The following is a 25,045-nucleotide window of genomic DNA, read 5'->3' on the forward strand; positions in this document are numbered from 1 at the left end:
ATTAATGTATAAAATTATATACATACCCATGTATATACAATTATTATTAAAATTATTAATTGGAATAATCAAAGTCTATTAAATTATATTAATTAAAATTAAACACAGCTACCTTTCTGTAACTAGACTGAGCTTCTTTAGCTCACTTGTCTCATAACAGGGCATCTTTCCCTGAACACTGAATTTTCTTTGTAGCTCCTTGCTGATCCCAATGCCCTTCTAAGCTGCACAGCCGGGCAGGGCTAATCTGCCTGCTGTCAAACCTGGCAGCGCCGTCTCAAGGCAATGAGTCGTGAATCAGGCTGCAAAGACGGCAAAGTGCTACTTGCAAGGGTGAGTCTGAGTTCCGACCGCTCAAGACTGCCCAAAGGTGGAATCAGGATGGCGTCGACCAGTCTGGTTAGCCAAATGTTGCACATCAAAATGAGGGATTGCACAGACCTTAAGCCTAGCGCCTTTCCCCAGTTTAGTCATTCGTACATCGGTGGTTTATTGGCGGTGTAGCCGTTAATGCACAGACTTGCGGCACGTGATGCTACGTGACACGAGCAGAGTGTGTGACATGGGTATAGTGTCATGGGAAAACAGCCACACGTTGCCAAATAGCTGCAAGCCAACACCCCCTCCTCATCTGTCGACTCTGCAGGGCTCTGCTCAGACCAAGGGCCGCCCGTGGATCCGAGCGTGGGCGTGGTGTCCAAGTTGGGAAAGACAGGCAGGCCAGTGGGTGAAATTGAGAGTCTGCTGAGGCCAGTCGCCACAGGGCCACGACTTCAGCCCACGTTCCTTGGGTGGCCAGGTACTGATTGGTCCATGCAGGGCCAGGCTTAGAAATGATGGGGCCCTATGCAACTGAGGCTCCCCCAGCTTCTGCTGGGGTCCCGGTGCTTCTCCCCCCCCCCCCCCGGTGTAGCTCCTGCCAGATGTCTGGAACCCCTCCCACCCCCCACCCTTCCCTGCATGGCTCCTGCTGGAGCTCTGGAGCTTCTCTCCCTCCTCCCCCATGTGGCTCTTGCTGAGGGTCAGGGGCTGGGGCTTCCCTCTTGCCCCTCCCCTGTGCTGCTTTCCTCCCCTCTCTCCACCCTCCCACAGCTGGAGCGGAATTACAGAGTCTGAGGGCTCCTCTCTGCCCCCAGCCTGGCAGCAGGGAGCCCTCTGCTGGCCAAGAGGAGCACGTGTGGAAGGGGCAGGGGGAAGCCCTGCATCACCCAGGGGCATACAGGTGCACTCAGCTGAGTAGGGGCAAATTGTGGTGCCCCGTGTTTTCAGGTGCCATGTATTTCGCGTGGCCCTGGGGATGTGGCGCTGCTGTCAGGTGCTTGTCTCTGTGTTCTGCCGCCCTTGGCAAGGGGCTGGCTTCTCCAGGCAGCGGATCCGTATCTGCTTTTGCAAAGGACAAAAGAAATGTCCTTCTCAGTGCCTGATGCCGACTGCTCGAGATTCCCAGAGCGGTGGGGTGAGATCTTGCCGACAGGACTTCCCTCCTTGCTCCTGAATGGCGGGGTGCTAGCGTCGACTGGGGGCGCCCTCAGCGTTCGATTGGACGGGTCCTTACTAGACCCGCTAAATCAAATACCAGAAGATCGATGTCTGGTGTGGTAAGTATAGACATGGCCTCAGTGTCCGTCTACCCCCGATTCCTCCAATGACCATTCCCAGGAGCCAAACATAGTTGCGCTGTTAGTCCCAGATCCCTCTTGTCCCCTTTCCCCTCCAAGCAACAACGCAGCTGCAGGAGGAACCAGAAAAACCAGCAGAAAGCAGCGGCAGTCGGAGAGGAAAGGTTGATCCTGAGGAAGGAATGTTCGCTGGAAATTACAGGACGAGGTTTTGATGCCATGGCCCGTGAATGCCAGCGTGACACAGCCTGTAAATCGGTTATTGTCCGCTAAGGATCAAGCATTACCGGAGCTTGAAACTTGAGAGAGGCCGTCTGAAAGAAACTCGTGAGGAATGCTTTGGCCTGCCCAGCCGGGGCGGGCTCCTGTGCCGCATTGGGCAAGATACACAACAAGCAGGTCCTGTTAGAGACAATACTTCCCAGAGGAGGATTTTACTAAGAAAGAAATAAGAAACTTCCTGGGAGATTTCATTGACAGAACTGTTTACAAGGAGCTTTACAGAGACTCCAGCAATTCAGGGGTTAAGTGGGTCTCCATTTATATGCATGGGAGCTAAACTAGAGTCCACGTGAGCTCCTGTACGGCTCTTGGCTAGCAGGGCACAGTCACAGGTGACACTCTGTTGCAACTACTGTTCTAACCTCCCCTGTGTTTGATTAGTTTGCAGACAGAAGCTGGGTAGGAGAACACCTCCTGTCTTGGCACTGCAGACTGCGCTGCGCCCCAGAAGCAGCTGCAGCAAGCCCAGCTCCTGGGGGAGCACACAGAGGTCCCCGCGCTGCTCTCGCCCTGAGCACTAGTCCTGCACTCCCATTGGCTGGGAACCTGCTGCCGGCTGCTTCTGGGGGCAGCATGGTCGTCTGTGCCAGGAGAGGAAGGAAGCTGCCTTAGCCCCCCTGCTGCACTGCTGACCGGGAGCTGCTCAAGGTAAGCCCCTTCTGCCCCAGCCCCGCCCCCCGCCCCCCCCCGCACTCCAAAGCTCTCACCCTCAGCCCCACCCCAGTGCCCATGCTCTAGTCAAATTATGTTGGGTTTTGGCAGCAACGATTTTCTTCAACTGGGCCATGAGACAGACAGTTTGAGAAGCCCTGGTCTAGGGGTCCCCAGAGATCCTGGGTGCCTCTGTCCCTTGGCTGAGATCTGGCAGCAGCCAGCGGATGCCGGAGGTTTGCTGCTGGCCCCGACTCCGAGTTTGTTGGACACAGATAACAGGAGTAGCCGCTGCTGACACATGCACTGCGGCCCGCTGCAGCAGCAGCTCGTGCAATCTAGCCAGGGAGCTGTGCGTCTGGAACATCTCGGACCTCTCGCCGTCTGGCTCTGCCCACGGGAACGGTGCAGCCCCCACGCATGCCACGTAGCCGGAACGCTGCCCTTCCTGGAGCCATCTGCCTCCTGCTCTCAGACCCCAGAGGCACCTGCCAAACCTGAGCAGGGGGGACCTCCCCCTCACATGGGCGCGCCTGCGTAGCCAAATCCGCACCATTCCACTGGCCCGGGGTGCCCAGGGGGAAGGTGCTGGAGGATGGCAAATGTTCTGTTCTTTTGGGTACACAGACATACCCTGGTAACTCACCAGGCCTTCTCGCGCCTTAAAGGGACATGGCCAGCAGGACTGGCCTTACCATGAGGTGATCTGAGGCGGCCGCCTCTGGTGCCAGACTGGGGGGGGGTGCCACTAGGACCCAGAGTGTAGAAGTTTTGGCCCAAGTGAGGAGACATGGGGGCGTCATTTGAGCTCCCCACTTCAGGTGCCAAAATGTTCCGTGCCGGCCATGAGGAAACGTTGCTACTAGCAGCTCCGATTGCGAACGGTGGAAGGGGTTTAAGGGCAGGAAGGTGCTCGTCTCCCGGTGCCTTCGTGCGTTACTGTTTAACCAAACAGACGGGGGGTTCACGTCTGGTTCCCAGAGCACTGGCTGGCTGCCGGCTCTCGCCGGGGGATGTGGACGGAAGAGCCGGGTCGGTTTCCGGGACCTTTGGCAAACGGTGGCAGTTTTGCTTTGGCGGATGTTAGGTTTTGCACCGAAGCGGCTGCCGGGTGATGCTTTGCTCGCGAAGCGATGAGCCGTTTTGGCACCGGTTAGCCTGTGCTCCTTTCCACCACTCCGGAAACGGGGCCGAGGCGTGAGGCTCTGACAGGCGGGAACCGTGTCGCACGCCCGGGATGCGAACGCTCCGTGTCAAGTATCGTTGCCGTTCTTTCCAGGGGGCACTGAGGAATGACAGTAACACGGGCGGATGTCCTTATGCATGGAGTGGCTGGTTCTGACTCGGTCTCCGGTGCTCCGGCTCGCTAGTGACTGCTGGTGAGAGGCATTTGCACAGCACCGGCGCTACTGCAGGCCAAACGGTAAGTCTCTGGCTAACACGGTTCTGATAGCGACTCGGAAATGGGGGAGTCGGTAAGTGACTGGTCTAGCCTAGTCGATGACGTCTTCTGCCCCTGGCGGGCTTGTAAGGACGTGACCTAGCCGCCCTTGACCTTGAGGGGAGCCCGTAAACCACGTGCTACAGGCTTATCCTGTTGATGGCAAAAGGGTCTGGATTCAGTTTCCTTGTCTCCTTGACCCTCGATGGGGCTTGGACTCCTGCCTGGCGAATGTCCCACTAGCATATGAGGGAGGGCTGAGAGCATGCGCCCGCGTTTCCCTCGAGTGCAGTGCTTGGCAGAGCCGCTGAGCCGAGCCTGCCCTCGGTGTTTGGTCGCCCCCAACCCAGCCAAGACAAAACTAGGCAGCTGCAGAAGCCGCCCTGACAGCCTGCTCAGGAGCGCTCAGCCCAGCTATAACCACGTTGCCTGCCCTTGGATCTTTCCAACGCACAGACAGAGCAATGGCTTCCACCTGGCAGTCAGGCTGCACCGCCAGGACGGGGCCAATCCTGCCCCCCTTGGGTTTTCAGGTGGGGGAAGGCGTGTGTGATAGGCTCTGGGGGCGGAGCCAGAGCAGGGGGCGGGGCCTGCTGGGAGAGGCAATTGTGGGGCCTCAGCAGATATTGACAGCGATCACCCAGCTGGGTGGCCTGTGAGGTGAGCCGGGGGGGAGGTGGCACTTCCTTCCTACCCCCCATGAGGGTGGCACGAGCCGCCTGGCATCCCACTTGCTCCCCCCGCAAATGTTCTGCCCCACAGATTGAAAAGCTCTGCTCTAACCGTTCACTCGAGCCAGGATGTGAGCCCGCCCCCTGCTGGACGCCACAGAACCGGCTCCATTCATCCCAGGGCCCTATTGGTTCAGAGCGGTGGATCCCAGGTTCGCGCCCCGCTTGCTCCCACTGTGCCGGGTGCAACTGTCTGTTCAGAAGAGTGATTTGTGATGGTTTTTTCTCTGGCCACGAGGGCTGCAGCCCGTTCCTTGCTGCACACCGAAGGCGAAGCCCAGGAGCGGGCGGGGTGAAAACGGGCATGGAGCCAGGCTACTACACGCCTGCTCGGCCTGTCTCCGGGGGTGGCGGCTCCGGCCCAGTGAGACCGCACGCGTCAGTGGGCACAGCGCCGGCTTCGCTTCGCATGAGCCAGCACCAGAGTGGGTCACTGGAGCCCAAGTTTATTGCCGCCACGGGGCCATGCGGTAGGCCGAGCTTGCCTTGCGATACGAGCCACAGAGGGCCTGTCGCCACTGGAGAGAGCCTGCCCTCGCACCCGCTGCCATGGCTCGCCGCTACTCAACTGCGGCGCCGTTACTGTAGGTTTGACTTTAATATCACGAGTGCTGCAGCTTTTCCTTCCACCGTGAGCCTGGGGGCTGGAGAACGGCAAAGAGCAGAGGCGAGGGTGCGTCTCCTTCTCCTCTAGCCTGGTGGGCCCGGTTCAGGCCCACTCCCTCCCCTCGCAAGCCTGTGCCCCTGCTTAGCCCATGCCACGGGGCGGCGGGGACAGCTCAGCTATCGGTCCCGCTTGGCCTGCCCTCTAGCATTGGACTCAGATAGGGGCCAGGGTGCGAGGGTTGCCAGGTGTCCGGTATGTTCGCCTCCTGTCGAGTAAAAAAATTCAGAAAATACCAGACACCTAAAATATCCAGTACTTCCTGATTGCTTTTTCCCTGCCCAGGAGGCGAAAATGCCGGAGACAGCCTGGCCACCCTAGTGCTTACCGAGTTCCTATCTGGGAGCAGGGAGCTGTCCGGCCCCGTGCAGGGAGGCAAGATGGCGGGTGGCCACTGGCAGCCTGTTAGGGCCAAAAGGCCTCACCACATGGTTTTTAAGGGGCCACGGTTAGGGCCGACTATCCATTAAGCACAGTGCCTAGGGCCCACGATACTTTTAGGGGCCCACGAAAATGTTTTAATTTCTTTTAAAATCAGAAGAAAAAAAAGTTTTAATTTTTTTCTCACGTCAGGAAAAAATGAAACTTTTAGGGCCCACGAAAATCTATTACATTTTGCCTAAAAGGGAAAAAAGAAGTTGAAGTATTTAAAGTTATATAAAAAATAATTGTTAATATTGATATTATGGTGGGAGGGGCCCACGAAGGCAAAAGTGCCTAGGGCCCACGAAAGTCAGAATGCGGCCCTGGCCACGGTGGGTTTTTTTGTTTGTTTTTTATTTTGCTCAACAAACTTTTTCCTGGCGTGGGGTTTTTTTTTGGTTCGGTATTTTTTCTGAAACGATCTGGTAACCCTACCGGGGGGCGCTGAGAACAGGACTATTTCAGCTCACGTGTTGATTCCACAGGCCCAGGTGGAATCCCGTGGAGCTAGACTCTGCTCCCTTAGCGCTCGGCCGTGGCTGCTCACACGGGGTCCCCCACTGACTCCCCCAAGCATGCGACCCCCCCCTGCCTGCGAGTCCCAGTTCTCCTGCACGGAGGGGAGCGCATCCCCGCATTTCTTTGGTCTCCTGCGCCCCCTGCTGCCTACACAACAAGCTGAGCAGAGGGAGCTCTGGGTTTGTGATTCATCTTCCCTTCCTGTGTGTTCAGAGAACGCGCTCGTGGGCCCTCTTGTCCCACCTCCTGCCTTCACGGGACACGTCTGTGAAAGGCAGCTCCCACCTGCGCCTCATGATGCACGTGGCTGGGGGTTAGATCCTGCCCGACTCCTGCAGTTCCCGCTCTGTGCCCAGATGCATGAGAGGGGTTGGCTGATTAACGTCTCGGAGCGGTCGCCGTGTTCGTCCGCCTCTGCACAAACAACGAGGAGTCCCGGGGCACCTTGCAGACCAACGGAATTATCTGGGCATCTGGGCTGGCCGGTGGTTTTCATTACACCCAGTCGAAAGCACCGCAGGCTGATGTTTGATTTCAAGCTGTGATTCTCTTGCCCAGCCAGCCTAGTTTAGATTTTAGCAGGAGCGAGCCCAGAGATTGGTGCCTCTACCCGTGGGCTCGTCAGTCTCACGGAGAAAGGGCTACGCCATGCAGCGCTGGAGTTACACCAGCTCAGGCCGGTACATTTCTAGCAGCGAGCGTAAGGAGCCGCTGGAACAATTTACGAAGGGGCCGTGGTGAGGTCATACCCACTAACAATCTTCTGGCCAAGACTAGCTGTTTTTCTGAAATCTTGGCGCTGATCAGTGGTCCCATCTGCTGGACCTATGGCCCCTTCCTTTTTATTCTTATGTGCGAGAGAGAAAGAGGGTGCACACGCACATGCTCCCATGCCCCAACTTCCCTTTTCAGCCCACCATGCCTGCCGGCCCCATTCGTTCCCAGAGAGCAAGAAGAACGCACTTCGCCACCCTCGGCTTGAAAGTGGCTCTGGAATTTCAGGCTTGAGCTATTCAGTATTTCATTTTAGTGGTGTGGTTCTTTGCAGCCTATGGAATTTGGCTTTATCTGTAAAGTGGCCTCCTTTCTCCCTCACGTGCTCACCCTGGTACAACACTCTCTGGTCCAACAACCTTCGTGGTCCAGCATGATTTGAGTGAGCCGGATGTCCTCTTATCATGGGTGTAGCCGGGTTTCCTGCCATCCCATCAAGTTTGTTTACAGCCACCAGTCCTGGCTCTGTGTCCGGCGCTGTTACTGAGCTCTAACTTACCCCACATGTCTTCTCAGAGTCCAGTAAGCAGTGGCAGTGCTGGTAACGCTGCAAGACAATACTGACCTCCCGTGGTTTGGTAAATTCTCTCGCTCGGCACCAGTCAGGTCCTGAGGGTGCCGGACTAGAAAGGTTCAAGCTATAGTCAATGTGCTAGATTTCCAGGTCTGTGTATGCAAAAACGATGCATTCATTTTCACACTTGATCTGCCAGCACCATTACCACGACGGCACTCGTGAATTGCAATCGCCACACAACCAGCTGCCCTGCCAGGAGTCTTCCTGGTCACGTGCCCCATCACAGTCCCTGTGTGCACAAAGCAGGCTCCCGGGGCATGTGCACTTCCGGGTGGAGCTCTGTAAACCTCGGCAAAACGCACAGCCAATCCGAAGCTGGAATTCCAACTGTCATCGAGTCTGCAAGTTACCCTGCGAACAGACACGGGTAAGTGGCCTCGAACACACTCTCTGCCCCCTCTTGACGTGAGGAGTGGCAGCTCTGGCCAATGTGCCGGCTCATGCAGCCTGGCCAGGTTTCGTGGGGGGCGGTGTGTGGAGAGTCCAGTCGGCAGCGCCGTGGAGCCCAGCAATCAGCAGTCGGGCCTGTCGCCGGCAAAGGCCCCACCCACATCCGAAAGCAGAGTCCTGGGTGGGCCGCACACTTCAGGCTCCATCCTTTGAGTCCTGCCTGTGGTGGGCAAATTCAAAGCCTAAACCCAGCACGGGCAGGCCAAGAACTGGCGCCGCAGGGCAGGGGAGCTGGAGCAGAAAGCCAGCCTGTTTCCCTTCATTGCAGGGGAGGCTTGGCTCCAGGCTGCTCCTCCAAAGGGTGGGCCAGCGGCTCGGCAAAGGGAGAGGCAGCTGTTATGGGGCAGCCGACTCATGCAGAAGGAGAGCTGGCCCTCTAGGCTGCTGAGTGTGATGTGTGGATTGCGGAGGGACCAGCCACGCGGAGATGGAGGGGGGAGAAATGGAGCCCCCGAGCAGTTCAATCCCCACAGGACGGAGCCTGCTTCCAGAGCCGCCGTCAGTAGAGTGCGATAGGAGTGACTTTCCCTGGACCCCGATACTACGGATGAACACAGTGCGGCTCCCAGACACATGGCCCTGAGCCTGCCCCGGCGCGAGCGAGGCACAGACGGTAACCCTGCCGCCTGCGCAGCCCTGGGGAGCCAGGTCGCTCTGCCTTTCCCTGCCCGTGAGCGGCAGGGACCAGCCCGGCAAGCCAGGGCCGCGGCGGCACTGCAGGGATCTAGCCGGCAGAATCCCCCTCCGGGGCCTGGAGCCATGTCAGGTGACAAACGGGTCTGGTTCAAGCAGTGGCGGCCCGCCCATAGGCGCGAACTAGGTGGTCGCTTAGGGCACCAAATTAAACGGCCGTTGAGGGGTTGGAGGCGGGGGCGCCGATCGCGCGTTTGGCCTAGGGCACCAGTTCCCGGCAGCTCGTCTAGGGCCGCTCCTGGGTTCAAGGCAGGCCCTGGCTTGTAGGGAAGAGAGGCCGGGGGGGGGCACAGGAGGAAAAGAGCTCCAGGACTGGCGTGAGGCCGAAGAGCACGATGAGAGAAGGGGCTGCAGAGGCCTTCCGTTTTGGGAAGAACCTTGTTGCCAGCCCCAGTGGAGCCGGGCAAAGGGAATTTGAAGGGGCCAGTTGGATACCCCAAAAGGGGTTTAAACTCTCATAGTGACCAGCCAGGGGGCTAAACCATGTCAATCACTGAGGGAGATGGGGAAACTGAGGCAGGAGTGCCGCGGCGCTGCCCTACACCACCAGGGGGTGCTTGGGGGCAATGTAACCTGTCACTTCCATAAAGCAGATCAACCCAGATGTGGACCAATTCGCCTTTCAGCTGCTCTGGTGTAAATCTCGTGTAACTCCACTGATCCTGACTGAGTTCCTCTCAATTTGCAGCGGTTTGAATAAAATCAGAATCTGGCCGTACTGTCTTCTAGCTCCAGCTGGCCATGCCCCCTTTCCTTGAAGCTGGGCCTCATTATGCACGTGGCTGCCAGTAATGCCAGCCCCAAGGGCTGTGTGCTCTGAATCATCCACAGCGCCCAGCCATTACCCTGGTTCCAACAGCTCCCCAAACCAACCCAAAGTGCCAGCTACCAGAAGCATGGTGGGGGCGCTGCACTATTGTAACACCGCCCGGCCTTCCCCCACCGGTGGCAAGATCCTTCGGGAGTATTTATTTCCTTCCTGCAGTGCGTGGGAGACATTCTGGGTGGCCCGTCTGTCGTCAGCTCACCCCAACCGAAAGTGCGGGCAGAGGACAAAGGTTTGTGCTCACTATCCGCTTGCAGGTGCAATCTCTTACAAATCGGTCCCTCTGGGGGTGGGGGATCAGACCACTCCAGGGAGCTTAAAGAGGAGACCCAAAGGCCTGAGGGCACAAGGAGAGTAGTGCCCTTCCAGTAGTTTTATTCCGTGTATATATCACCAGCCAGAGAGAAGAGCACTTGCATGTAATGTGAGAGATTCTATTCCCCTTTCCGAGCATCCAACGTCCTGACCAGGTGGCCAGCCCTGATAGGAGCTGGAAGAGGCTGGAGATCTGGCGGTGCAGGCGCTGTCCCGGCCTCTGTTGCTTCGTCTCCACGGCTGCCCCAGCGTGAAGGACCCTTGCACACTTCTAATCCGTAGCTCTGTCTGGCTCACTGAGGAACTGCTGTGTACAGCTTTCCTCCGAAACAGCTGCCAAGGACTTTCCTCTGGGTGTCACGCCTGAGCCGTGCTTGTCCCATGGCCACTTTGCACAATTGGGTCTCCTGCTGTTTTGCCTCTTTGCCTTTAGCCTCTGCTGTCCACTCCACAATCACACCCCATCCACACCTATTCTTAATCATTCTTACCCCGACAGGTCATTGGAATCAATACATAGCTCAATAAAGTGTGTGTGAATCCTCCCACTCCCTACAGCACAGGCAGCTGCAAGATTGCTGGGAACTGTTGCTGAGAGGAAACCAGGCCAGGGACAGGAACCCAAAGCAACCCACGAGAGGGCAGTGCAGGCTGGAAAAGCAACCCGGCTCTGCGCAATCTCATGGGCAGCGAACTGGAGCATGGAAGGGGCAGGTGCAGGAAGAACCATTCACGTGGACGGGCTCAGGGTCTGCTCAGGACAGACACTGGACGTGACTGGGAGACTGTCTGGGCTGCTTCCTCATGGGTAAGACACTGACGTGGAAGTGGAGTGAATGAAGGAGGCCAAAGCAGCCTGTGAAGAGCTGCGAAAAGATCTCACCCAATTGAGTGGGCAACAAAATGGCAAATGAAATTTCATGTTGATAAATGTAAAGTAATGCACATTGGAAAAAATAATCCCCACTATACACACAATGTGATAGGGACTAATTCGGCTACAACTGCTCGCGAGAGAGATCTTGGAGTTGCTGGGGGTAGTTCTCTGAAAACACCCACTCCGTGTGCAGCGGCAGTCAAAAAAGCAAACAGAATGGTAGGAGTCATTAAAAAAGGGATAGAGAACACGACAGAGAATATCTTATTGCCTCTGTATAAATCCATGGGACACCCACATCTTGAATACTGCGTACAGATGGGGTCGCCTCAGCTGAAAAAAGATCTCCTGGCATTGGAAAAGGTTCAAAAAAGGGCAACAAAAATGCTGAGGGGTTTGGAACGGGTCCTGTATGAAGAGAGATTAAAAAGACTTGGACTTTTCAGCTTAGAAAAGAGGGGGGATATGATAGAGGTCTATAAAATCATGACTGGGGTGAAAAGTGAATAAGGAAAAGTTATTTACTTATTCCCACAACAGAAGAACTAGGGGGTCACCAAATGAAATTAATAGGTAGCAGATTAAAAATAAACAAAAGGAAGCTTTTCTTCACTCAGGGCACAGTCAACCTGTGGAACTCCTTGCCAGAGGATGTTGTGAAGACCAGGACTTTAACAGAGTTCCAAAAGAGCTAGATAGATTCATGGAGATTAGGTCCATCAATGGCCATTAGCCAGGCGGGGTAGGAATGGTGTCGCTGGCCTCTGTTTGTCTGGAGGTGGGAGACGGGGGAGGGATCACATGAGGATTCCCTGTTCTGATCCCTGCCTGTGGGAGCCACTGCCAGAAGACAGGATACTGGGCTAGATGGACCTTTGGTCTGACCCCGTCTGGCTGCTCTTATGTTCACACAGGCTACTGGCCTTGTGCCCCTACCGCATGGCCACCTCACTGCACAGCCTCCTGGGAGCAGGGATGGCTACCCACCTTCTCACCCAGGGGCGCCCAAAGGGAAGAGAACTGGGGGCTCAGTCCACGCAGCCACTTTTTTGCAACAGGCTTCCAAGCGATCTGTCCAGATCTGCTTTCCCTCGAGTTGTGGGGGAGCTGACACCGCCGTGCCTGCCTCGCTTCCCAGTGTCCTGACCTGCTCCCACGTTCCCCCCGGAGGAGGAAGCCCTCGGAAGATGCTGCCAGGGCCTTGTCAGCCTGGGGATTTGCCCCAATTTCAGCCAGCAGGCTCGGCCGCCCACTGATGTCACTGTCCTGAGCAAGCAGGAAGGACAGGCCAGGTAAGCCACTCCGCCATGGAGTGCATGGGGACAACATGCACTGGGGCAGAGTTTGCACCAGGGCTGCGAAAGCAGGGACTCCCCAACAGGCAGACTCAGGGTGGATCCCAGCAAGGACAAGGCTGGGGACCACTGGGGTTTGTTCCCAGAGAAGGGGCTTGAGGAAAGGGGATAAAGCAGCTGTAGCCAGGAGATGTCCACCCTGCTGGGCTGCTCCTGTGCTTGAGTTCTCATTAGCATCTCTGAAAACCCATCTCCTTACCCAGGAAGGGACAGCAGAGTGGTCTAGTGATCAGGGCAAGGGCTTGGCCAGGGGATGGGTTGGAGGGTGAAGGTAGGGCTGCGGGAACCTCTACCCAGGCCCCTCCTCCCTGGGAGCCAAGCCCCTATTATACCCACCACCCAGTCTGGACCTGGCCTGCTTTGTGTCCTTGGAGCGGTCGCTCTCTGCACATTGAGGGAGCTGGTCTGATCATGCCCACCTACCTCCTAGGCAGTTTGGGACTGTGGCTTAGGACCGGCCCCCTTAGACCTCAGCAACATGGTATCTGAGGGCCCCTTGGAGTGTGAACAGCACAGCCCCAGGGCAAGGCAAAGCCTTTAAAGGGGATGATCTGAAATGGGAGCAGGTGGCACGGAACATTGTACCAGACAGTGGTACTCAGCACGTCAGCGTGGCAGGGGTGATACAGATAGGGAGCAAGTCTGGGAGTCAGCATCACACCCAAACCAGCCCAGCACTGTGCGGTTAGCCTGTGTCACAGCCTGACTGCCCAGCTGTGGCTCGGGGTGGGGGAGGGAACAGAAATGCAGAGGGATCAAAGACTGTATCTCGCCTGCAGGGGCAGAATGCTGCTGGTGGGACAGAAATTCATGCACAGCCTGAGTCTTCCAAACCCCCAACCCAGGGCTCAGCGGTGTTCGTGCTGTAAAGTTTGGAACCCCTGGCTGGAAGGGGCTGGCTTCCCTTCACTTACTAGTAAGTTATCCTAGGACAGGCCCCAGGGCCCACGCAATAATGACAACCCTAAATCATCAGCAGAGCAAATGATGCCAAATAAAATCAGGCTCCCAGGAGGACAGCTGTTAAACAAGGGCTTCCACAGCATGTGGGCGTGCCCTCTTCAGGCTGGTACCTCCCACGTCTCAGCCACGTTCCATGTCAGGTAGTCGCAGCAATCCCCGCAGGACCCAGGATTCTTCTTCGCTGCCAGGCCTGGGTGGCTCCGTGGAGCAGTTGGGTCCCACCCCAGAAACAACTAATTTCAGCCAGGAGTGAAACGAGCCCTGCCAATATCCAGCGCAGTGGCGGTGCTGGGAAGCTTGATTAATGTATGGAGATTTGGACAGCACCCCAAGATCCGTGGGCGGAAAGGTTCTTAAGTGCAAAGTGCTGAATCTATTGCCTGTTCGCTCTCGTCTGCCTTCCATGAGCTGGTTGCTCTGCGGTTCTGGCCGTGGGCATCTACACATCCAGAATTCTCTGAAGGATAATAATTTGCATCCAGGCCTGCAACCTTCCTCTCCACCCCCTACCCCTGCAATAATTGTTTCTTATCGGGCCTTGGAAGTACCCAGACACCTGAAATCTCTTAGCTCAGTGCCACTTTGCACCAACTTCTGGCCCCAGACAGTAACTACATGTGGGTACTAACGTTCCTCCCCACACACGGTCCTGGGAGTAGTGTGTGTAACACACCACAGGAAACAAAGGCATGGGAGAGCTGTGGTTGCCAATCTTCCCCCACTGAGACCCTGACCCAGGCCCTGATCCCCACGCTGAGATCCAGCCCACATAGGGCAGCACAGGTGCCAGGGCAAAGGGCCATCAGTAGGGGCCAGTCCTGCCATAGATCCTCATTTAGGGTTGCCCTGCAGCTCCACCAGTTAGTGCTGCCCAGCTAGCGGCAATCCAAGGGGACATGCTGGCCCAGGGCCGGGCAGGGAGGGAAGAGCGGCACAAGCCCTGCGGTTCCCGCAAAGGGCGCTGCACTGGTCCAAGGGGTTGGACTTTGCCTGGCCAGCGAGGGCTCAGCCCCCCCCCACAACTGGGCCCCATGTGTACAAGCCACACAAGCCTGGGGTGTACCAAGTCAGCACGTTGTGTGTCTGCGCCTCAATTTGGAAGAGGAAATGCCACTCCAGGCTTGCGGTTCTGGCTGCTGCGTTCCCTGCTTGCAGGCGGGGTGTGCCGGGGCAGGCAGGGGACACACGCTGAACATGTTCCCAAGCATGTACGGACAGCTCAGCACCATTCTCTTTAAAGGGCAATGTTTTCCCTCCAGGGCTATGTCTACACTGGCCGGTTAGTGCACAAGAACGGCCGTTCTTCCGCAGAGCATCCACACCGCCCACCCTCTCTTGCGGAAGAAGATTTACAGTATGGCGGTGTGGTAAAAGAGGGCTTCTTGTGCAAAAGCGCCCCTCTTTGTTAACAGGTGTAAGCCCTCTTGCACAGGAGCTCTTGCACAAGAGGGCAGTGTGGACGCTCAGCAGGGATTTCTTGCACAAGAGAGCGTCCACACTGCCATGGGCACTTGCACAAAAGTACAGCTCGCACGTGGCAGTGTGGATGTGTTCTTGTGCAAGAAGCCGCCAGTGCAGAGGTAGCAGGTGCTACGGGGAGCAGGGGCTATCCGCCACCCTGCCACACAGAGTCAGAGCAGAGAGCAGGGGCTCGCACCCTGTGCCCACACACGTGCAGACACGGCCAGGAGTGCGGAGCGGAGCCAGAGTGAGCCATAACCGCACAGCCCCTGGCCTGAGGAATGCCTCCCCCCCCCCATAACCGCACAGCCCCCGGCCTGAGGAATGCCTCCCCCCCCCCATAACCGCACAGCCCCTGGCCTGAGGAATGCCTCCCCCCCCCATAACCGCACAGCCCCTGGCCTGAGGAATGCCCCCCCCCCCCCATAACCGCACAGCCCCTGGCCTGAGGAATGCGTCCCCCCCCCCCCATAACCGCACAGCCCCCGGCCTGAGGAATGCCTCCCCCCCCCCATAACCGCACAGCCCCTGGCCTGAGGAATGCCTCCCCCCCCCATAACCGCACAGCCCCCGGCCTGAGGAATGCCTCCCCCCCCCCATAACCGCACAGCCCCTGGCCTGAGGAATGCCTCCCCCCCCCCATAACCCCCCCCCCATAACCGCACAGCCCCTGGCCTGAGGAATGCCTCCCCCCCCCCATAACCGCACAGCCCCTGGCCTGAGGAATGCCTCCCCCCCCCCCCCCCCCCATAACCGCACAGCCCCTGGCCTGAGGAATGCCTCCCCCCCCCCCATAACCGCACAGCCCCTGGCCTGAGGAATGCCTCCCCCCCCCCCACAGCCCCCGGCCTGAGGAATGCCTCCCCCCCCCCATAACCGCACAGCCCCTGGCCTGAGGAATGCCTCCCCCCCCCCATAACCGCACAGCCCCTGGCCTGAGGAATGCCTCCCCCCCCCCATAACCGCACAGCCCCTGGCCTGAGGAATGCCTCCCCCCCCATAACCGCACAGCCCCTGGCCTGAGGAATGCCTCCCCCCCCCCATAACCGCACAGCCCCTGGCCTGAGGAATGCCTCCCCCCCCCCATAACCGCACAGCCCCTGGCCTGAGGAATGCCTCCCCCCCCCCATAACCGCACAGCCCCTGGCCTGAGGAATGCCTCCCCCCCCCCATAACCGCACAGCCCCTGGCCTGAGGAATGCCTCCCCCCCCCCATAACCGCACAGCCCCTGGCCTGAGGAATGCCTCCCCCCCCCCCATAACCGCACAGCCCCTGGCCTGAGGAATGCCTCCCCCCCCCCATAACCGCACAGCCCCTGGCCTGAGGAATGCCTCCCCCCCCCCATAACCGCACAGCCCCTGGCCTGAGGAATGCCTCCCCCCCCCCCATAACCGCACAGCCCCTGGCCTGAGGAATGCCGCCTCCCCCCCCCCCCAGTGGCAGGGCCCCCCCCCATAACCGCACAGCCCCTGGCCTGAGGAATGCCTCCCCCCCCCCATAACCGCACAGCCCCCGGCCTGAGGAATGCCCCCCCCCACCCCTCCCCCCCGCTCTGACCTAGGGAGCTGGGCAGCGCGGCCGGCCCGGGGAGCGCACGAGGGCAGCTGTGCAGCGGGGGGTGCACGCGCGCCCCCCCGGGCTGGACACGCGCGGGGCGGGGCGGGGCGCTGCACCAGGCCGGGGCGGCTCGCGCCCTCCCTCCAATCCCCTGCTGTGACGCAGTCGCCTCCAGCCCCCTCGCTTCCAGGCAGTCAGGTGACTCCACCCCCCTTGTGACGTCAGCTCAGCTGCAGCGTCTGTGGCAGGTGGCGAGAGGGCGAGTGAGAGCGAGGCGGCCGGACGCGCAGGTACCGCGGGGGCGAGGTGGGGGGTCTGGGGGAGGGCGGAGACTCTGGGGGAGCGCGGGGCAGGGGGGGGGGAGCTGGGGGAGGGGCGAGGTGGGGGGATGGGGGAGCGTGGGGGAGGGGGGGGTGGGGGGAGCTGGGGGAGGGGCGAGGTGGGGGAGGGGGGGAGGGCGGAGGCTGTGGGGGAGGGGAGGGGTGGATTGGGTCTGGGGGAGCCATGGGCAGAGGGGTGGGGTGGATCTGGGGGAACTGTGGGCGGTGGGGCAGGGTGAGCCCCGGGGAGGGCAGGGCGGGGTGGGATGCAGGAGTTACTGGCTGAGTGTCTGGCAGGGAGTGGGTCTTTTCTGGGAAATCATTCTGGTGGCTTCTCCCTATCCTGGTAGTAAGCTGGGCGGCATTCCTGGGAAGAGGGGCTCCTCAGGGCTGGTGGGAGTCCCTCTGCCTGTCAGGAGTGGGGCAGAGAAAACAAAACCCATCTGGATGAAATATCACAGAAAACTTTATAGCTCTAGCAGCCGCTCAGCAGTGGATCTTGCTCCCTCAGGACACTGGTGTCACGATTCTGGAGATCTCAGACCAGTGTAGACCCTTCTTAGTTGGGGTGCCTTAATCAAATAAAGGGTGCCATGAGGGAAGGCGGGGGGGTTACTGGTCTCAGAAATCCTATGATTGGTCTGCCTCATCTTCCAGCTTTAGTTATTTACATGCTTTACCATATTTACGCCTTTCCTGTGTGGGGAGACACCCTATGGCATCACTTCACTATTTCTTTGTGCTGTGGTATGTTCTGTCAGGGTTAATAGCATTTATCTCAAATGCATTTGTTTGTGTATATATATGGCAGACACCATGCAAATGAATTACTAGAGAAGCAATGTATCTTAGACACCTGTTATATGCACATTAGCATTGTCTGAGTTAACATAAATAAATAGGCTCCTGAACTTTTGTGGGTAAAACCCACTTCATCAGATGAGTTGGGGTAGAAATAACTTAATCCAAGGTATATATTTCTACTCCAACTTATCTGAGGTCTGTGAATCTCTAAGGTGCAACTGGCCTACTTAATTGTCTTTAAAGTTACAGACTAACACAGCTGCCCCTCTGAGTTAACAGAGACATTCATACCATATCACGTGAGAGGCCAGCAGAATAAGTCCTGGATGTATGTCCCTTGTCTCTAACCGTCCAGATGAGGAATTTACTTGTTTTAAATGTTTTAGTATTATATGGAGACACTTGGAGAAAGGGGACTTCCTACTGACACTTCAGTCCTGATTTCAGTTTCTGTAGTGAAGAGTTTCTGCTTTATGCACATCTGGCTAAACCCTAAATATCCATTTTATATGTTCCCAAATTGATGTCTAGCTTTGTATCTTAAATTCAGTTAGAAACCAAAATTAATTGTTTGCATATCCCCATTTTTATAAAGGCTTCTGTTGTGCTATCGACAGCTGTGTAAATTATAGGTTTGTATTTGTTTAAACACTGTACATCTTCACAGCCAGCATAATAAATCTAGGTATGTTAGAAATACTTTTCCAAGCAACTGCTCACTGAGGCTGCATAGAGGTGAGGTGAGAGGAGGAGGAGGTGGTCTTATCTTGTAAAACTCATAAATAATGACTTCACTTTTTAGAGAAATGGCTAGCACGGAATGTCTGTGATGGGTTGATAACTTTTATGTTATATTTTATGCAGTAAAACTTGTAGAAGGTACTAAGTTTTTTGGTACACCAATCTCTTGAATTAATAGTCTGCAACAAAATGTCTCTAAATCTCTACTGAATTATGCCTCTACTTCAGCTTTATTAAAAGATCATCTGTATTAAGCAACTGATTTTGTCAGTTTCTTTAGTGAGTTTTAACTGACATTGAAAATCGTACGTAACCTATAAATGTTAATGTAGTGTTTCCATTATGATATCCATGGATATTTCATAGTATCCCTGCCTAACATGGAAGATGTTGTAAACCTACATTCCAATGCAGTTGATTCATTATTTACTATTGTGTTGAAACTGTTTTGCTGAAAATTTAGAGAGAGATCGATTTGATAGGCTAGAGAGTCATAGGGACTCTTTTGTAAATAGTTAAATGTCTTGTTTGCTGCTGGAGAAACAAAGTGGGTGAGGTAATATCTTTTGTTTGATGTTTGTAGACTTGTTCTAATTCAGATAAAATAAAATAAATTACTTAATGCTATGCCTCTTGTGGAGCATAACTGTTCCTGTGTGTAGAGTTTTGGGGTTTAACTGATTGTCCAGTATTATTTGCATCTTGTCTGTCTTTTTGTTGTGCTATAAACCCCACTTTAAACAGGCTATATACTTGCCCAATCTGCCTTGTTCAATATAATGATTCCAGTCTATGTAAAAGAGTGATACTGGAGTTAGGCGCTTACATGAGATTGTTTCCATGTGTGTTTTGGAAATGAACAAATGACTCTATATGGTCAGTGAGAGGAAAGGAAATTTCTTTGTCCAGGGAAATGGAGCAAGATACCAAAGCAAAAGTGAAACTGGATTCGAATAAATGGTATTGTTAGGGTCAGGGTTTGGGGCCATGACTTCGAGTCGTGTGCTCATTTGGAACAGACACTGGTTCATTAGGAGGAAGGCTCTGAGGGCTCATCATGTGATGAGAGAGATCACTTCCTCTAAGGCTTTAGATTTAATTAAGATCCACTTCATCTGCGTAAACAAAAGTAAAATTTTAGTATGAGCATAACTGTTAAAAATGTGACTAAAGGTCAGTATTAGAGATTCTGTGGTAGTTGTACGTCCTAACGACAGCATTGTAACATTAGCAATGTACTTCACCACATATCCATCAGTTCAACTGATACAGCATTAGATGGCAAATTGTGAGATTCAAAATCAGATATAAACTTTGGCAGTTTCCATACCACAGGGCTGAATGTTGGACTAAGCTGCCGGCTTTGTCAGTTTCATTCGTTATGTTGGATGTAGGAATTGTTACAATATTGTTACTATGGATTTACCTGCACTCCTATGCCATGTGACTTCCTGAGGTGGTTTAGCAGAGGAATCTTGTGTCCTTCTCTGAGCTGCAGATAAGACACATGTTGCAACTGATGAGATTTAAGAAATAGTAACAGGAAAGCAAGGGGCAGGAAATTCCATTCCAGTGGTCAACCTGACAAGGAAATTCTGCTTTAAGGAATGTGAGTCCACAAAGATGGAGAGAAAAGTCATTGCAAAGACATGTCCTATGCAAATGTCTTTCGTTGTGTGCAGTTGGCCTTAGGTTAGGGCTATGTGCTAACCACATTTACTGCCATGAGAATTCCATTGTACACCTACAGCAGTAAATCATCCCAGCAAAGCTTCAGTGTTACTCACTGATATGCATGCTGCTGCTCTGTGCCAGGGGATGCTCTCAGGTTGTTGTATAAGTAATAAGCAGCATATTTCCTTGTATTTTTAAAAGGATTTGTAGTTAACTTATATGTCAACATATCACCTCATCAGCTTGATCAATATGGCTGTTCAAGTCAGTTTTACTCGTATCATTAGTCTTAGATTCTGGTTTTCATGCACTGTTTGGGGTTGCATGTGAATTTGGAAATTCAAATCCTAGACGGTTTTAAACAAAACCGGAATTTTAGGCTCCAGCTTCTCAAGTGTGTAATGTGGGAGCTTGCAACATGAATATAGTGCAAGTGTCTTTGTAAAAGAAAGCATTAAAACACAAAAGTTCTGCAGAAACAAACAAAATTATGTTCAGGCCACAATTTTTCAACGAGCCCCACACAAGTGTAGGGTCTGCCTTTCGCTCCTTGGCAGGGTTGTGGTAGAAGTATGTTCCATTTTAGAGACTGATGTCAGTGGAGCTGTGCGTTTTCACTGGCTGACAGTCTGCTCCTGTGACTTTTCTTGTATCAGTGACTTTGATGTCCCTGGTAGCTAGCCCCTTTTGGTTTATAAAACATACAGCATGTCGGAGGAACTTGAGTTTTTTATATGATTGCAGGTTAGATATAATTACAACACACTGGATGTAATTTACCTTGATTCAGCAACGCTTTTCCTATGGGAACCACATACCACAGCTTTCCAGCATCTAGCTCTTGTTTGTGTGAACAGAGACAAACCATAGAGGCTCTTGAGAGGTCATCAAGTCCAGTCCCCTGCCCTCATGGCAGCACCATCGTTCTAGATCATTGCTGATGTTTGTCTAACCTGTTCTTTAAATATCTCCAGTGATGGTGGTTCCATAACCCCTCTAGGCAGTTTATTCCAGTGTTTAATCATCCCAACAGTTAGGAAGTTTTCCCTAATGTCCAACCTAAACCTCCCTTCCTGCCATTTAGGCCCATTGCTTCTTGTCCTAACATCAGTCGTTAAGGAGAATTTTTCTCCTTCCTCCTTGTAAACACCCTTTTAAGTACTTGAAAACTGCTTTCATGTCCCCTCTCAGTCTTCTCTTTTCCAAACTAAAGAAACCCAGTTTCTTCAGTCTTCCCTCCTAGGTTGTGTTTTCTAGACCTTTAATCATTTCTACACATCTTTCTTGAAATGTGGTGCCCAGGCCTGGTCACAGTACTCCAGCTGAGGCCTAATCAGCGCAGAGTAGAGCGGAAGAATGACTTGTGTGTCTTCCTTACAACACTCCTGTTAATGCATCATGTTTGCTTTTTTTGCAGTGGCGTCACATTGTGATGACTCATCTGTAGTTTGTGGTCCACTCTGACCCCTAGGTCCCTTTCTGCAGTATCCTTCCTAGACAGTCACTTCCCATTTTGTATGCTGGGGAACAGATAGCCAGCAGTGGGAATTAATAGTGCAGCCTTAAACTAAGGGAAAGTAACAAGGGGGAAGTGGAATGTGCTTTGGGTCGTCTTGTGATTGTGTTCTCTGCTGACCCAGAGGAAGCTGAAGTTGCCTTATGAATTCCAGCAATGGAGCCCAGGAGCTTGTGGGGGTGTATTGTGAAGTCTAGAGCAGCAAGCTCAGCCTCTGCAAATGTGCCATGCTTCACAAATGGGAAGGGCATGATCCATGTGACTTCAGTAGAGCTGGCCAGAATATTTTCAGCATCACTTCCTTCCAGTGACATGTACCATTCCCTTGCAACTGCCACCTTTCATGGACAGTTACTGGTTTGGGGGCATGGGAGGGGCTCAGGGTCCCAGATCGGGGAGCACTTATCTCTGGTGGCCCCCCACAAGCAGCTTCCCACCCCTACCCCTCCTGGCAGAGGTGCAGCCAAAGGCTGTACTGCAGGCAGACACATGGCTTCCATCTGTACGTGCTGCCCCCCTGCAGCTCCCATTGGCTGTAGTTCCCAGCTGATGGGCTGGGAGCCACGGAGTCAGCACTTGGGGAGGGGGATGGAGGTAGCATGCCTGCAGACTCGCCTTGTGACACCTCCACCACTGACAGCAGGGTTGGGGAGCCGCTCGTGAGGACTGTCGGAGGTGAGCGGCACTCCAAGCCACGCTCCTGGACCCAAACTCCCTCCTCTTCCTTCCCCTCCCCTGCCCTCACTTCCACTCCCACACCGCTGGTCCATCCAGCCCAGCGTCCTGTCTGCCCACAGCGGCCAATGCCAGATGCCCCAGAGGGAGGGAACGCAGCAGGTAATCCTCATGTGATCCCTCCCCTGTCACCCATTTCCAGACAGAGAGGTTAGGGACACTATTCCTACCCACCCTGGCTAATGGCCACTGAGGGACCTGACCTCTGTGAATCTAATAACTTGGTGATGAGATATTGAATTGATCATCATCCGCTCATTCCTGTCTCCTAGGTATGCTCTTTGGACAATTCCATGCATGTTAGCAAAGTTCTTTAATCACCACAACTGCCATGAATCGTGAATTGTATCCAGAATGGTTGAGAAGCCCAGCATGACTAAAATGGCCTGCTGTCCCCAGAAGATCTTTCATGGCACTTACGGGTGTAGTACTGAAGCTTCAGGTGATAGCCGAGTTAGTCTGTACAGGAAAAAACAACAAAGGGTCTGGTAGCACTTTATAGACTAACAAAACGTGTCAATGGGATCAGGTTTTGTGGGCACAGCCCACTTCTAGTCCTGACATGGAAGGAAGACTGAAGCCGTTGAGCATATCAGTAGCTTGTCTTCTCAATTGACTTCTCTAGATCACAGACCTGTAGGACTGGCCTAGACCTCAGTAGCTCTCGAGGAGTTCTGAGTCTGCAGAGTCACTGGCAGACACGTCAGAGTTACGGGACGGCTTCTTCAGGAAGAAACCGATCCTTTGCTTGTTCAAGAGTGGTTAACGCTCTCTGTTTGCTAAGTGAGGCCAGAGCTTTGTGGCCACTGCCTAGGCTCGAGCTCCCTTCTGCACCGCCTGCCTCCTCCTCCCCCAATTCGTTGCTGGCCCCTCCTGCCCTGTGGTCAGACCTCCCCACACCTGGGCTCTATGGTCCAGGTAGGACCACAGATGTTGCTGGACTAGAGAGTCCCGGTTAAGGGAGGTACAACTTGTACTTCCTTTTGTTTGTTTTAAACCTGCTACCTATTAATTTCATTTGATACCTAGTCCTGTGGCACCTCACAGACTAACCGTTTTATTGGACCATAAGCTTTTGTGGGCAAAGACCTACTTCGTCAGATGCATGTGGTCTTTGCCCACGAAAGCTTATGCTCCAATAAATCTGTTAGTCTACAAGGTGCCACAGGACTCCTCGTCGCTTTTGCAGATTCAGACTAACACGGCTAGCTCTCTGATATTTGACACCTAATTCTTGTGTTATGAGAAGGAGTAAATAACACTTCCCTGTTTACTTTCTCCAGGCATGATTGTATAGACCTTGGTCATATCCACTCTTTTCCAAGCTAAAAAAGTCCCAGTCTTTTTAATCTCTCCTCATAGGTAAGTTGTTCTGTATCCTTTATGCTCTTTTTTTGAATCTTTTCTAATTCCAGTATATCTTTTTTGAGATGGTGTGACCACATCTGCATGCTTTAAGGTGGTCTTTTGCATATTTGTAGGGGCAGACAGCTTATCTGGTGTACAATTTAGTACGGAAGGTACCGATTCTTTGTGGCTTATCACTGTTGTCCTGAAATGTAATGAGGTTCAAGGCCCAGGCCCAGACAACAGTTAGATATGTAAGGGGCAAATGATCTCACACTAATGACAGTATTGGGGCTGACTGGGAAGTCTTGACATTTCAATGAGCTTCATGAAAATCTGTTCACGAAAACGTTAGAATCCAAACCCCATGGTAGGGAGTGTCTAGGCAGAGCCGACCACAGCTGCCTCTGGGCTTTGTGTGGAAGGGATATGCAGACTGTTGTCTTCCTCTCGCACAGGGCTAGAAATGATGCTGTGGAGTATCCTGGAGGAGAGCATCTGTGAGAGTTAAGTGCAGAATGGTGGCTCTTCACCTCACTTCTCCGTAGTCCTCCTCTGCCTGTCAGACTGGGCCCAGCTGTAAAACTGCATGGAACATTGCTGCGAATAAGAAAAACGTAGAAGCCATGAGGGCGGGGACTGGACTAGCTGACTCCCTTCCAGTCCTAGGACTCTGAGTGCCATTTAGAAAGCAGACCCTGTGTGTTAATTTCCTGGAGATACTGGGAGACACAATCTGAGTGGAACATAATTTAAATTCTAGGCGTGTTGCCAAGAGCTGGGATGTGTTGATGCTAAGTGCACTTTCCATCAGAGCGCTCTACTGGAAAGCTGTCTCCTTGTGCCATCGGCATTGGCGAGTGCTGCTTTGCTACAGTGGGGTGCTCCAGTTGCCGCTCGGAGGACCCACGTATCTCAGAACGCTCTGCTCCATCTTGATCTGTGGGAAGGCCCATTTCTGTGGCACATCGCGTAGAGAGAGCTACATCTCCTGCTGATTGCACTAGCCTGTCTGTAGTGCAGAGGCAGCGCTCTGCGCTGCGTATCCAGACTGGGTGTGGTATGTCGCCTCCTAGCCGACATTGCTATCTGGGAAAAGGCTGGGTCCCCTTGCTTAGTCATTTTTACTGATCCATAGAACCTCTTCCGACCCACCCTCTTCTCCCCTCCCCTTTCATTCCCAAAGAGCTGGCTGTGATGTTTCTTATCGCTGTCTTCTGTGCAGTCGGAGTTTTCATCCTGACTCCGCACGCCAAGTGATTCCCGTTTAAACAGACATAGGAAAAAGGATAACAGTGGGGGTGGAGACAGGCTGTGAGCATTTCTTCATTGAATGGGAGGAGGGAGGAAAGTCTTTGACTTGCCAGACCGCATCTGATTATTTTGCTTTTCATCTTTAGGAAGCTAGATTGGAAGCTGTACATCCTCCCCATTAATAATGTATCTCGCTCACTCATGTTCATGTTCTTTAATGCTTTCTCTTTGGCTGAGGTGGCGGGGGCTGCCTAGTCTTGCCAAAGCGTGAGGGCTAACTCATGCTGATTTCTAGTCTATCAAGGAGAAAAACCTGCTGATGTCAAAGAACAACTTGTGATAGGCCTGCTTTGCGGGAGTCCCCCAGGGAGAAGCGGCTCTGGAAAGTTGAGTGCTTGCTTGGCAGGTGTTGCTGGCAGGATGAGGAGGCTGCTTTCACTGGGTTTTCATCATGAATCCCCTTAATTGAACCAAA

General features: G+C 54.1%; 1 non-coding gene across 1 annotated transcript in view; it reads left to right on the forward strand.

Moving 5' to 3' along the window:
- Positions 1 to 16,354: 16,354 nt before the first annotated feature.
- LOC102453535 (uncharacterized) overlaps positions 16,355 to 25,045 on the forward strand; it is a 32,129-nt gene continuing 23,438 nt past the window's right edge. The window contains exon 1 of the transcript XR_012896276.2: positions 16,355 to 16,469. This is a non-coding gene — a transcript (uncharacterized LOC102453535). The remainder of the gene's footprint in view (positions 16,470 to 25,045) is intronic.

This window comes from Pelodiscus sinensis, chromosome 16 (assembly GCF_052426305.1).
Source record: "Pelodiscus sinensis isolate ZL-2025 chromosome 16, ASM5242630v1, whole genome shotgun sequence".
Lineage (NCBI taxonomy): Eukaryota > Metazoa > Chordata > Testudines > Trionychidae > Pelodiscus > Pelodiscus sinensis.